A 14,750-nucleotide genomic window follows, 5' to 3' on the forward strand; every position below is an offset into this window, starting at 1 on the left:
GAACAAAGATAGAAATTGAAAGGCACCTTAGACTGGTTGGAGCTATGGAGAAAATGTAGTCAGATAAAACAGAACATTAATTGAAATAATGATTGATAAATATTATAGCCCCTAATTGCTTGGGCAGTTTTGTAACTTGGTCTTCAGCCTGGAGATTGCAGCCAACCTGCATTCATCTGAATCATTCTGATAGAATACAAACCCTCAAAATGAGAAACAGACTGGCTAGGACACTGGAATTTCAAGGAATTTCAAAGATTACGGTATGTACTGATTTTTAAGATTAAAAGTTCCTATTTATTTTGCATTATAAATACACTGGATTTTATAGTCCCTCTGTTTAAGAAAAGGCTAGGCTGTACTATGGTTTAAAGAGAAGGATAGCACCTAAAAATTGTTTTTTCCCTGCCTGGCTTCCTGTGAACTACCTAGGAGAAATATATTTCAATGTGCCTTGAAGATATTGTGTTCCTAATGCAAGAAGAGTCAGTAAATGTCTCAACACAGATGGAATGCAACTTTGGAGGAAACAGAAATAAACTGATTCTTAAATTTTAGAACCTTTTGGATTCCATTTGATTGGTGTAAGGAACTGACATAATCCAGTACTTTACCTTTATTTTATTATAGGTAGATCTAGTAGAACCTCATATTGTTAAGGTTGCCTTACACTTTCCATTGTAAGACTTCATTCTCACTTGCTTTTATAGCTTTGCCAAACTTTAACAGTTCAAGCTGAAAATTGTGTATATATATATATATGAAAATAATTGGCCTGAGACTCTTTGGACAAAGTAATAGAGGCTTAGAGCACATTCTTTATATGTGTGTCTTTATTATTTTCTTCTTCGGGTATCAGTCCATTATGAAGCACGGTTTTTAATTTTCAATGGCCTGTTTTAAAGGTGAGAGAGACAAAGGGAATAGGGTTCTGTCTATTACCACCATTAATAGTATTATACTATAATGTTTACAAGGCATTTTTATGTTAAGAATGTTGTTAAATAAATGCACACTTTTTTAGACAGAAATTGCAGACAATTTGAATTCAGAGAATGTGAGGTCACTTTTAAGAAAATGCACCACTATATGTACGAAAATGTTAAGTATATTGTAAAGACACCGTTATTTTACCAGCCTAGGGTGACCAGATATCTGTATATTATCAGGTCCATCCTGATATTAGGTGTATTGTCTTATACAGGTAACTATAACACACACACACCCAAAAAAGTATCCTGATTTTTCACACTTGCTATCAGGTCACCTAACCTGCCCCCAGGAGATCTGGAGGAAGAAATCTGCTCATATTCCTTGAGACATAAGATGGTCTTTTGAATTGCTAATATTATGTCTGTACTTAATAGTTGTAGTATTTGTGAAATTCCATACCCGATTGTCATTCAGTTCGTTCTATTGAGAATACAATTTCCATGCTGATACAGAGAGATACTGTATATAAAGCAATAGTTAAGATAATATTGACAATGTGTTTAGTATTAATTTTCATACCTTCTTGTCACTTTTGAAAATTTCTCAGAGTTCTCGCTATGAATATGGATGAAGCATTCCAAAGAACTGAGAATAACAGCTCTTTTTATTCATTTTAAGGGATGATAGCAGTTACTTATTCCACTTCTGGAGCTGGATATATTCAGATTAGGTGGAAATGTATGCCTTTTAGGTTTGCAAACTTCAGCATAGCCCAATGCCTGAAATTATTCAAAGGCTTTGCTTTTGTTTCACATATTAATACCATGTAAAAAGTTTGTTCACTAGATCCTTAATAATGCAAAATATAGTGTTTCTGTTACAAATAGCTCTGACGTAAATCCCTGGTCACTGTAACCCTGTAATTCAAAGTAGGTTTGTTTCGTCTCTGAAATTTGTGATTGTGAATGTCTGATGGTTGGCAGTAACATATACTGTTGCTGCCAGGAAAAATTTAGGTCCAATACAGTCATGCTTAGCACTTCCTTCACTGAGGTCTTGCAATAACCTTGCCTTGTATGGCATCAAGACAATTGAATTCTCCTTCATATTATACACTCATATAATCTCATTACTGTCTCAAGCCTTTTTTCCCATAAATGCTTAAAACTGTTGGTATGCAAATTTGGACTTGGGAGACATATCTAAGCCATCCATACATATGAACTTAACTTATACAATGGCTTGATGGCTGAAAGAGGGGGGGTGGCAGTTGTTTCATGATTTTTCTGATGGATTGTCATGTTTTAAAGAGCAGTCCGTGTTCTACAAATAGCACAGATCACATGTTCTGTCATTTGTATAACTTAGAAAATTACCGGTGTAATGAAAATAGCTCCGTCTAAATATCTCCACTAGCCAACACTTAATAAAACAATAAGAGACCTGGAATTTCTCTGTAAATGCTTGTAGTTAAACAAGGTATTTTGTGTACCTACAGTAGTGTGATATTTACTTTTCATTATTCATAAAACAACTTTAATATGCCTACTGCTTCTTCTGGTACAATGTTCAGTTCCAACATACTGGGGCTCATGCTGAGTTGTATCTGAAGATGTCATCCGCAATAAACATGAGCTGCTGTGACAATAGGATGGCAGAAGGTGAAGAATTGCTTTTCTTGTGCAAGGGTGCATGTGTGTGTGAGAGAGAGATTTTGATTGTGTTTACAGGATTCATTCACAGCACAGCAGGCAGTATTCACACTGTAATATTCACACTAACACAGATAATTTGATTTTCAACCTGGTTAGCATGCATTCAGACATAGCGATACATGAAAATATATGCTTTAACAGTGCATTTTAAACAAGGTTGCACACTTTAAGTCGGAATATATTAGAGGTGAGTATTGATGTTAGCAATTGTAGGAATCCTGGAAAGCCCCATTCAGCATGTGTTACAAAATTAGTAAAAGAAAAACAAATTCTCATTTATAAGTCTCACAGGCTGCCAACATTTCTAGTATGAACTGAAAGGGATGGACTTCACTGAATTTGAACTCAAGGGTTTGTAAATAGATGGCATCTTTAGGGCTTGTCTTCACTACAGGGAGATCGACACTGCTGCAATCAATGCAGCAGGGGTCAATTTAGCGGGTCTAGTGAAGACCCGCTAAATCGATGGCGGAGCGCTCTCCGGCTGACCCCAGTATTCCAGCTGTCTGAGAAGAGTAAGGGAAGTCAACCGGAGAGCATCTCCCGTTTACACAGCACAGTGAAGACACCAGGGTAAGTCAACCTAAGCTACATCGACTCCAGATACATTTTTCACGTAGCTGGAGTAGCGTAACTTAGGTCCGATTTACTCCAGTAGTGAAGATAAGCCCTCAGTCTCAACTACTAGCGAAAATCTATTTATGGAGCCTGACTTTGAGCTTACTTACACTGGGCAATATTACAACTTGCCCTTGCATGCCTGCTCAAGAAAGTGAAGGGGCTTATGGCTCAACCTATATTGCTACTCTTTGTACTGGAAGGAAAGCTGGCTTCCTCCCCTATGTGGCTGGGCAGAAAACAGCATGGAGCGGATGGAGCCTGGGTGTTGGCCTGCACAGCTGAGCTGGCCCAGGCAGAGAAGTAAGCTAGTGCTGGTCCAGAGCCAGTAATGCATTTTTGCCCTTTGGCGCAAGGGAGGAGCCAGCAGAACCATTGGTGACACGATTGTATTAATAATAAAATATACGTTGCTCAAACAACTTCTTGTGGTTTCAAGACAGAACATTATATGCAAGACGCATGGGTAAATTTGTGTAAGCTTTTGCTAAATGTCCAGGGGGCACATTCGCAGCTTGCATAGGAAGGCGTAGTTCTGTCTGCTTACCCCAGTGGTGCATTTGGCCGTAAACCACTTGGAGCCTTTTCAGTGTCATACTTCTGACTCTTCTGATGTTTTCTTATGTATCATTAGTATTGAGACTGTCTGGTCCCCCAAGTAATTATCCTTCCTGCTTGGGTTTGGACCAGGAATTGTCTCTGCAGTGTGTTGCCTCATTGATACAATGTAAAGAAAAAAAACCAAAATAGTAACTGGGAAAAAATGGAGGTGAAAGGAGAAGAGTGAGAATAAAAAACATACTGGGCAGGATCCTCACCTCGAGTAATTCAGTGTAGCATCTTGACTTCAGTGATGTTATATCAATTTACACCATCTGAGGATCTGGCCTTTCTTATTATTAAAACATGTTGAGGATTCCCCGACCACCCCATGCTAAGAAAAGCAGCTGGTGAAAGTTATGTTTATGCACTACAGATGGATCAGCAACTGCAGCCATATAGCTCTATGTATCTGGTAAACAGGTGTTTGACTTTGTATTTGCCAACTAGCCAGCAGAAGCAAATTATTTTTGTAGAATATAGGGGAAGGATGTCACTGAAGTTTTTGAAAAGGAAGATACAATTATTATTGGCTCCATTTTTTTTTGAGAGAGAGAGAAGTATATCTTGCACCAATCCTCCTTTATAACAGATCAGGGCATTGAAAAAGTATGCAGAGGGGAAAAGCACTATAAAATGTTCTCAAAAAAGGATTATATTCAAATTACATATTTGCATGTTTTCAGTGGAAGCAGCAAGCAGTGGATGTGTTTTCAGAGCAACGGTGTGTTCCATATAAGGAAGAGGAAATTGCCTAAATTCTGGAGAAACACCTTTCTAAGGACTTCTGGAGATTCAACACAGAGCAGGAATGCTTGAAACCACAGTATCCCTCTCAGGTGTGAGAGCTGAAGCCAATCTATTCCTTAGGAATAGTAGTAGTGATTAATATAGTCCTCTTTCTGATTAACAAATATCTGCACACCAATCGTGATATCTGTGAATCTATTCATTATTTGTAGCTATCCAATCAATAGTTAGAACAATTAATTTACAACCTATTTATAAACTGTTCACGTTGACAGTACTGGTTTTATTTATGTTATGTTATTGCTCAAATAAGGGACATGGTATTTTTTTCTGCTCTCTGATTCAATGACAAACAATTTTAAACAGGAGAATGATTAATGATGAACTTTTGGATGAGTAATCATTCATGCTAACATTCATTAAACTCTCAGGATTTGTGAGCATTTTCACAAATACCCATCAGTGGTCTAAATATTCACTAATAACTAATATTAGGACCCTGTGAATCATGGCGATCCAAAATCAGCACTTTTATTTGCAAACTGGGTTATTATTTTAGTCTTTGACCAGCTCTAGGGACAACTCTTTATTATAGAATGCAAAGAAGTATCATAAGGCAATGTAATAGGCTGTCAGTGTTTGCCTGAAAGACTCCACCCTGTTACCTGCGATTGATCCTGTTGGGAAAAGTTTAAGTGGACTCTGCTGACGTCTTGAGACAGATGGACAGACATAAGGGAGGTGGGAGTGTCTCTCTAGAGAGAGATGATCTAGCATGTGCTAGGAGCAGTCTAGAATGAGGAACCCTAGAGGAAACAAACCTTTGTTGTTGTTAATTTTTTTTAATGACACCAAACCTTTGGAAGGGGTGAGTCTGGAATTTACATACTGTGTTGGAAAAGGCTCCTGCTCATGTGTGTTGTTAGCAAAGGATTTTTTTAACTACCCCTTTCTGTTGTGGATGGGATAAATGATGGAAGAGCAATAATAGCCACAACCGCAGGTTGAATTGGAATTTGTGGGGAGCAGCAAGCCCAGGCTGTAACCCCACAGAAGGAGCATGGACAGTCCCAGGAGCAGATGTGTTAATCCATGGACACAGCCCAAGATGGGACCAGAAGATGACTCCAAGGGCTACCTGCTCAACTTTGATCAGGTAGTTGCTGCTGCTCAGAAGGAAGTGTGGGTCCCTTTTTTTAAAATGAGGTCCAAGCTGCATGTTAGTCCCTGAGCAAGGATCCTGTTGCTGACTACGAGGCTGTCAAAGCTGCCATCCTGGACTGGTTGGGAATCCCAGAAGAGAAGTACTGGCAAAAACTCATGGAGAAATTTAACTACCCAGACATCTGTGGGGTAACAAATATAGCTGGATATGCATCACCACATAGATTCCTAAATTACATAGAAGAAAACCTTATGATCCAGAATGTAGAGACTCCAAAGAAGAAGCCATCCTAGATCTACATGAGCATATTAATGAAATTTGTAGGTGCCTGTACAAGGGCTGTACCACAGTATTGACATTGCCACAATGATTCCTGTGTTTAGAATGTACCATATACCACAGCAAAATATTTGTTTTTACCTCATCACAGTGAATGATATTCAGATGGGACTCCCATCCTTGGACCTGTTTGCACCATCCACAAATGCCAAACTCCTGAGTTTTTGCAGCCATCAAAATGATACATGCAAATATCAGTGAGGACAGAGCTATATTAAAAGGGACATGAAGAGATTAGAAAAATGGGCAGAAAACTACAAAATGAGAATTGGGTTGGAAAAAATGCAAACAAATACCTTTGGGGAAAAAAATCATTTGAAACAGATATTGAATAGGAAGGAGAGTCCTGGAAAGCAGAAATGTTGAAAGGATAACAATGATCAGCAAATTAGGCGTGAGTTTGCAATGAGACATAGCAAAAAAGGGCGTATACAATTGTGGATTGCAAACAAAGAAATAGCTCATCATGAAGTAACGTGGTAACTGTCCCTTCTGCTTGAAATTGGCAATGGAAACATTTTCCCTGAATATCAGGAGAATCTTCTGGTGGTGAGACCTATTAGTTTGTGGGGGAAATCCCCCAAAGAAAATGGTGGAAGCCCTGTTTGTCAACAAAACTCAACATTTTTTACACAGAGAAAATGTTTCAATTTCAGATTTTTGTTGTAAAAACAAAAAATATCATGTACAATTTAGAAAAAAAAACAATCATTTTTCAAATTTTCTTCTTAAAAATTACTAGCATTTTATGACCTGAGTGATTGCTCTTCTGAATCCTTGATATTCCCCAAGAAATGTACACCAAAGTCTCATTGTCAGCACTTTCTGAATCCTGGCTTCGTCTTTCAATCCCAACAGAGGGAAAATGCCAGGTCACTCTTGTCACAGTTTCCTTCTTTATATGTGGTGAACATATCTTCTCTGAAAATTCAATAAAAGGAAACAAAGGAGTTTTTTTTCTCCCTTGTTGAGTTTTAATTTGATGCATTCATTTCTCCATTACCATTATGTTCTAACACTTATTGTCCCAAATACTAGAAGACAGACATTCCATTTTATGAAGGATTTAGAGATTTCAAAATCTGGCTTTGCTCCAAATAGGAGTAGAACCTGAAAATGTTTAAATTCTATATGAAGAAAAATTCTGGAAAAAAAATTACTTCCGGTTAATCAAAACAATTTATTTCAACAAAATTTTATTTCAATTTTGACTTTTTTATTTTTTGTTATTATAATAATGTAGAATATAATGCAAAATTTAAAAATTTGAAACTGAAAAGTCATTTGAAAATGAAAAATCAAAATGCTTTATTAGAACATTTTTTTTCTTTTTTTCCCTAAGTGAAAGTCTAGTGAAATTTACCTCAATTTGTGAAGGTTTTTGATTTTGAAGAAACTGCATAGTCCAACAGAATATGGTTCTGTTAAAGTTTCTCTGACCAGCTCTACCTTTCACATCTTTTCCCCTCTTGTCACATAGATAACATGTTCATTTACTTCCTCATTGATATTATATGGCTCTACAATAACAAGGTATATTTTCTATTAATTTTTTCATTCATTTTATGAAAAATATGACATCTAAACTGTAAATATTGCCAGAATAGAACAAAACTCCTGCTTTGTAAGCACATCTGTCATCATCATCATGTTCCCATTACGCCTCTGGCGTTTAGGGCAGCAACGAAGCTCCTCCACTCCTGTCTGTTTCTGACAAGTCTTTCAATGGTTCCCCAGCCATGCCACAGGTTTTTCAGCTCAGCTTCCACAGCTCTTTGCCATGTTGTTTTTGGGTGGCCTCATTTTCGCTTGCCTTCAGATGTCCATCTTATTGCTACTCTGATGATGGAATCAGTTTCCATCCGAAGCACATGGCCAATCCATCTCCAGCGCCTCCTGGTAATGATAGTGCTCATATCCTCTTGGCTGCATTGTGTCAATAGATCTTGGTTTGAGATTGTTCTGGGCCAAAAGATATGGAGGATTTTTCTGAGGCAGGTTCTATGGAATTAAGACAGTTTGGACATGTCATACTTTCTCATTCCCCGGCATTCTACGCTATAAAGTAATGGAGTAGGTTGTGAATATAGTGCAGCCATCTACGAAAGCTCTGTTCAGTTCAATATTGTTCCAAGACTACCATCAAATAAAGCCACCCAACTGCTCAAAGGCTTTCTCAGCATTTAATGTTAATAAAGTACATGGCTTCATATTTCCCTGTTTCTAAGTTTTGGACCCTCTGCGACACCTATAGGCCTGCTTGAGGGCCCTGCTCCACTGAGTGAGCTCCAACCAGAGATACCTGAGGGGCCAGAAAATGTTTAGTTCTTCAATAAGCAAGAGCTCCCCTTAACATTTGAGTCCACAACATGGATACAAAAATAGTTAGCCCTGAGGAGACTACCATTTCAGATCAGGAATGGCCAGTGAATATAGTATGAACAAAGGGCACCTTCCCTCATGAGCAAAGAATCTGAGAGGGGGAGGAGGATTAATGTGACTCCTGCATGAAGGTTTTTTCAGAGAAGCAGAAAGGTAGGAAATTTACCTTTCTCTAAAGAGACCATCCCTGCAATATTCTCACATTTGGAGAGTAGGTAGCAGGCAGGATATCCCAATGGTAAATATATAATAACTGCATACATGATGGTCATGAGCAAAGGCCAAGTGCCCACGCCTGGCAAGTTCATTTGTTCTTCTTCGAGTGCTGGTCCCTATCATTATTTAGTATGGTTGTGCACTATGCGCCCAAGACAGGAAACTATTCAATAGCAGTAGAGAAGCACAGTAAGGAAAGTAACTGAAATACTTCCTTGATTGATTGTATTTTCTAAATGGACAACCTACCCTAATTCTCGATTACTGAGGGACAATCTTCACTCATTGATATATTTTCCTTTCCACAACCAAATCTCTATACAACTTTTCATGAATGATGTACCCAAATACTTGGATACTAATATCTAAACTGTATTCTTAAATTTATTCACCTAAATTTGGGTTATTGCTGATTATGTACTATATGTATCATATGACTTTTAAAAACAAACTTTGTATTTGAAGTGTGATATCTGCCACACCTTCCACCCTCGTACTAGGCAATCTCAGGACTTCAGACTTCACAGGCATCTAATAGAGCTGTCCATGAGGCCCTTTTTAGATCTGGGACCCTCCCACTTTCCGTCTCATTGAGCTGAGCTTCTGGGTAGTGCCCCTGCAGCACCAACACTTTCAGAATCCTCCAGTAAACCCAAGGACTCCTTTAAACTCTTTTTATGAGAAGGGAAAGGAGAAACACCCTTATAAAAAGAGAGACAAATTGCTACATGAGTCCTCTAAGAAGAGGTCTGCCACTCCTCTCCGCTCCGCACCAGATGAGGCTCTTCACCCTGTAACAGGTGCATCTGGAGCTCACAGGGCCAGCACTGACAACACCAGGAGCGCTACAGAACTCAGAAACCATCCACAAAGGAGGTGGGATTGATCACCGCATCACAAAAGGATCGGAAGGAGCGTTCACCCTCTGCACAAGTGGTACCATACTGCACCAGGCCCACTGTGCTGAAGCCTGCACTGACAGATCAGCCTATACCAAAGACTCCAGCCAGCATTCCTCCCACTAGGTCTTGTTACGCTCTTCTTGAGGACCTGGTAATGTACACCAATCCTGAGTTGCCAATTCTCTCTGAACCAGTTCTAGCTAGAAACATCATCGCACCATCAGAATGCCATTCGTTAGTTCCAAGTCCTAGCTGCAACATGGATGCTCCAACATCACTGAGGTGCTGTTCACTAGTGTGTGCCAGCAGCCATGCTGCTACAAAACAGAGTACCATTGGCTCAAACTCCTTTGACAAACAGGAGATAGTACCAGTGATTCCCCCAGCAGCCCAAACATGAGATATCAGCCTGAACAGGGCTTCCAGAGCCTCCTTGAGGCCTCTAAATCCCTGTGACTTGTACTATGGGGCTAGGGATCAATGGTATCCCCCATGGGGCCTGGCTCCATGCCCTTATGAACCTACCCACTGGCCATACTGGGGTCCATGGGATCCATACTTTCAGGTCCCAGGCTACAAGGACCATGTTCACTGCTTTCCAAAGAGATTGCCTCCAAGAGAGGAGCCTCAGCTCTCTCAGAGAACATGGCTGAGCAGGAACAGATGGTACCGCTCGATCTGCCAGCAGTGTCTTCTTCATCTCCAGAAGAGGTGGTAGCACAACCTCTCTCTCTCCACTGGATGACTATAGACAATACCAGGACTACCTGAATGGGATCAGAGACACCATCCAGATGCCACTGGAAGAGATTCAGGACCCCAACCTTAAACTTCTGGGCATTCTCCATTTTACAGCACGTTCCAAGGTGACACCCCCCCTATCAGTGAAGCCATGTTGGAGGTATTTGGCACATAGCAGCCACCTGTGCTCCAATTCTGATTTTGTGCCCTCCAAAGTAGAAGAATACTTGTTCTCCCACCCTAGCATAAACTATTTTGTGATCCAGGCAGTCACAGAGCAGAACATGCTACCCCAGCCCAGGTTCATTCCCTTTTATGAGGATGCCAAAACATTAGATCTCTTCAGCAGAAAGAACATCTCATCAGCCATCCTTCTATTCTGTATTATGACCTACCAGGCACTCATATCAAAATATGACTTTATTCATTACAACAAGCTGTTGGAGTTTTCCAATAAACTACCACAGTAACACAGGCACCAATTCCAGGCCATCCTGGGTGAAGGTAAACTTCTTGCCAAATTGTTCCTCCAGGCATCACTTGATACAGCTGACAAGACTTCCTGCTCCATGTTTACCTGGGTGGTCATGAGGTGGGCCTCTTGACTGTAGGCACTGGGATTCCCCAAGGAGATCCAGGTGACAGTTGCAGATCTCCCTTTCAAGGGTAACAACCTGTTTAGTGAAAAGACTGATGAGTCACTTCATTCATTCAAGAATTTTCATGTCATCCTCTCCTGCTCGGGCATATGGACCCCAGCACCTTGTGGGAAATTTTCTAAACCGCTGCCTCAGAGGTACCAACCAGCCCCTCAGCCCTTCTGTCTTCAGAGGGCCTATGAGCCTCTGAGGAAATGCCAGAGGTGTAGGATGCCAGACACACTGCATCATCACCATCCCATTTTGAGTCCCAGCTGCCTACCAAGAAGGAATTTTGATGAGATGCTCAAGAGCTGGCAACTAGGCCACGTACAACCAGTCTCCCCAAACTCCCTTAGGGGCCACTTGGCCTGTTTTCTTCCAAAAACATATAACTTTGGACAAAAGCATTTAAATTTCAATTGGATACAGGATTATATTCCTGTCTATCCCTTCTCCAACCTCCACCTCCCCATCCCTCTTCAGGGACCCCACTAGCTACAGGATTTTCAAGCCAGAGGTGGACTCCTTATTCCAGTTACTGGCAATAGAGCCCATATCTCCTAAACACAGTAGGAGGGGCATTTACTCCAAATACTTCCAAATCCCCAAAAAGAATATGTGCTGGAGACCCATCCTGGACCTAAAACAGCTGAATGTCTTCATCCGCCATTCAAGATTCAGGATGACTACCAGAATACCTTCCTTGAATAAAGGTGACTGGTTTGATATGATTTGAAGAATGCCTGTTTCCATGCAGATATTCACCCAGTGCACAGGAGATTCCAGCATGGTATGATGGGCCAAGAGCACTTCCAATACAGAGTCTTCAGGCTATTGAACATTCCATCTGTCTTTACAAAGGTTTTGGCTGTGGTAGCAGCACACTTAAACCAACAAGGCAACTCAATATTTCTGTACCTAGATGACTGGTGCTCACAGGATGGCTCATACGAGGAGATAAAAGCAACAGTCACCTCCTTACTTGACATGTTTCATTCCTTGGAAATTCAGGTAAATCCAGGAGACTCCACTTTAATCCACAGAAGAGTTATAGCATTTATTGGAGTGAATCTACATGGGATTGCAGGCAGGGCATACTTACCTCAGGACAGATTCCTCATGATGAGAGACTGCAGCATGACTCCACAGGGGATGCCTTCCTAGTACAGTGGTCAGACCATTAAGGTATGTCTTCTCTCCCATCCCCCTGCTACCGCACGTCCTTCATAAAATCAAGTAGGGCAAGGCAGCAGTAATCCTGATAGCACCATGGTGGCCAATGTAGTTCTAGTTCACTACAATCCTGCAGACAGCCTCTCACCCATGCATACATCTACAATTGTTCCTGGGCCTACTGTCACAGAATTGAGGCAGGACCAACCACCCCAACCTGGCATTCTTCTATCTGGTGGTCTGAGTTTTGCCTGGGCAATGGACTTAGAGAGGTCTTGCTCAGGGAAGGTTCAATCCATCTTTCCCAATAGCAGGAAACTGTACAAGGAAGTGCTATACCACCAAGTGGAAGAGGTTCTCCCTGTGGTGTCAGCAGCATCCCTTACCTCTTGAAAAGTCCAAGATCTCTCTTATCCTGGAACATCTTTTCTCTTTGAAGTCATCATGCCTATCCATCCATTCACTGTGGATACATGTATCATCTATTAATGCCTTTCATCCTCCGGTGGAGAACTGCTTGGTTTTCAGCCATCTCACAACAGTAAAGTTCCTAAAAGGCATTGTCAGCACACTGCCACCTGTACTGAGACCAGCACCTGCCTGGGACCTGAACTCTGTGCTATCAGCACTGGTGAACCCACCATTTGAGCCCTTGACCTCTTGCTCCCTAAAGGGTATTCACACACCCTCTCTCCTCCGCCTCTGCTTTGGATCCTTAGACTAGGACTATTTGTGGTAGAGTAGGCACTGGAGAGGTGGTTGATCTGTGCTCCCTCATAAACCCAGTGCTTGGAAGCATGAGGAGGAAAAGGGCACAGGCACAGTCCAATGGACACTGCTATTGAGGAGTTTCTGGTCCTGGGTGGATGGAGCACATCCGCTCCCAGTGAATACCCACAGGGACCACACATCTCGAAGAACTCCAGTTATTATAAGGTACACCACGGCCTGTCAGATGTGACCCAAAACCAAACTGTTTCAACAATGACCAACTGAATAGGGTGTATACCAAAGAAAGAGAACCTCCAGCAGGAAGGAGAATCTGCATTCCATCTCAAGTGCATTCCTCTGACATGGAAGCTAACCATGGTAAGGATCACACTCCAGCTGAAGTGCATAGTGCATGCAGAGTGCAACCCATGTAGATACTATGGTTACAGCCTTGAGGCAAATTGTTTGGCTGCTGTGCCTGAAACTAAATGAGTCCTGACATTGATCCCTTGCTCTGTACTATGGAGGGTAAAATGTAATCAGACAGCCCTGGCCTAATAACATCAACATATTTAAAACATGAGTGTCAATAGGAACCAAAGCATCATTGTTCACCACATGTGGTATTTCCAGATACCTGCTCACATAGAACAAAGTAAGGAAATCCCCATGTGAATGAGCATGTGGACACAGGAGGAAAACTGTTTTGTTGATATGCTCCCAAACGCCACTTATGACCCCTGGAAGTGATCTTAGAAAATTCCTTCTATCATCTTATGCCAACAGTATAGGGTTAAGGTGAAATAAGAAACCAACCCTAAAATAGAACCATCTGATAAAGTGAATATTCTGCTGACAAAGAAATGGGCCTCTGAAAGAAACAGCTGGACTGGCAGTGCAGAGTTGTTAGGAATGGTTTTTCATTCAAAACTCCACAGAGACCCTAAGATACCATGGGCTCTCATGGAGGACTTTAAACAACATCATAACCAGAAATCAACAACAAAGGGCCTGCAGGGACACTGACCTGCCTTTGGTCCTTGATAGACCAAAAAAGTTGGAGATATTCCTGTCCTGTTTGGGGGAGGGGGGTTGCAGAGCCTGGGGAAAAATCTGGGGGTCGGTCCGACCCGGCCCTGGATGCTGTGCAGGGGAAGAGGAAGTCCCGTCCTCCTCAGCCCAGCTGGGACTAGCAGCTTAGCCTGGCTCAGGGTAGGAACCACAAGCCAGGTCTTCCCCAGTCCCGTCCCCTGCCCCACAGTGATTTACCTCTCTGCCGGCTGCCCTGGGCACCCAAAACATACTGCTGGGGAGGGTTTCATGACGGTTCTTGTGGCATCCCTTGGCTTCCCTGTCAGAAAATCATTTTTTTTTTTTTGCAGGGAAGGAAAGAAATCTGTGGGGGACATGAATTCTGTGCATGCGCAGTGGTGCAGAATTCCCCCAGGAGTAACCTGCTTGAAGGCTATGCTCCCAGAGTTAGATCTAGCCTGAAGATACTGTTTGCTGTTTCAGCTCAAAGTAAACTCCTTGCAATCTACTGCTTTGGATCCTTAAACTCCAAGCAAGGAAAAGCAGGACCAGAAATAAAAAACAATGGAGGAATGTGCCTCAGCCTAAATCAGTATCCTTGGCAGTCAACTCCCTTTGTTACACTCATGCAACCATGCTGAAATTACTGATGGCCGACATGGGCCTCAAGTGTTCAAGCTTCACAGTAGGTATAAAGGACAGTATGAGCTGTATCTCATGGCTCCCACTTTGGCTGAAAGAGCCAAAAACCCCTGGATTGGGCCAATCAGCAAGATTACTTACTCAAAGTATCCTGAAGTAAAAAAATATTCCTGTTGCCTGGCCCCTATAT

The 14,750-nt window shown here is 41.5% G+C and overlaps 1 long non-coding RNA gene across 1 annotated transcript in view; it reads right to left on the minus strand.

The window, feature by feature from the left end:
* Window positions 1–7,377: 7,377 nt before the first annotated feature.
* The window catches only part of LOC122174369 (uncharacterized), a 36,838-nt gene continuing 29,465 nt past the window's right edge, over window positions 7,378–14,750 (minus strand). Inside the window, exons 2-3 of the long non-coding RNA XR_006176085.2 lie at window positions 10,939–11,035; window positions 7,378–8,121 (exon numbers count right to left, since the gene is read on the minus strand). This is a non-coding gene — a long non-coding RNA (uncharacterized LOC122174369). The remainder of the gene's footprint in view (window positions 8,122–10,938; window positions 11,036–14,750) is intronic.

This window comes from Chrysemys picta, chromosome 3, assembly GCF_011386835.1.
Source record: "Chrysemys picta bellii isolate R12L10 chromosome 3, ASM1138683v2, whole genome shotgun sequence".
Taxonomy (NCBI): domain Eukaryota; kingdom Metazoa; phylum Chordata; order Testudines; family Emydidae; genus Chrysemys; species Chrysemys picta.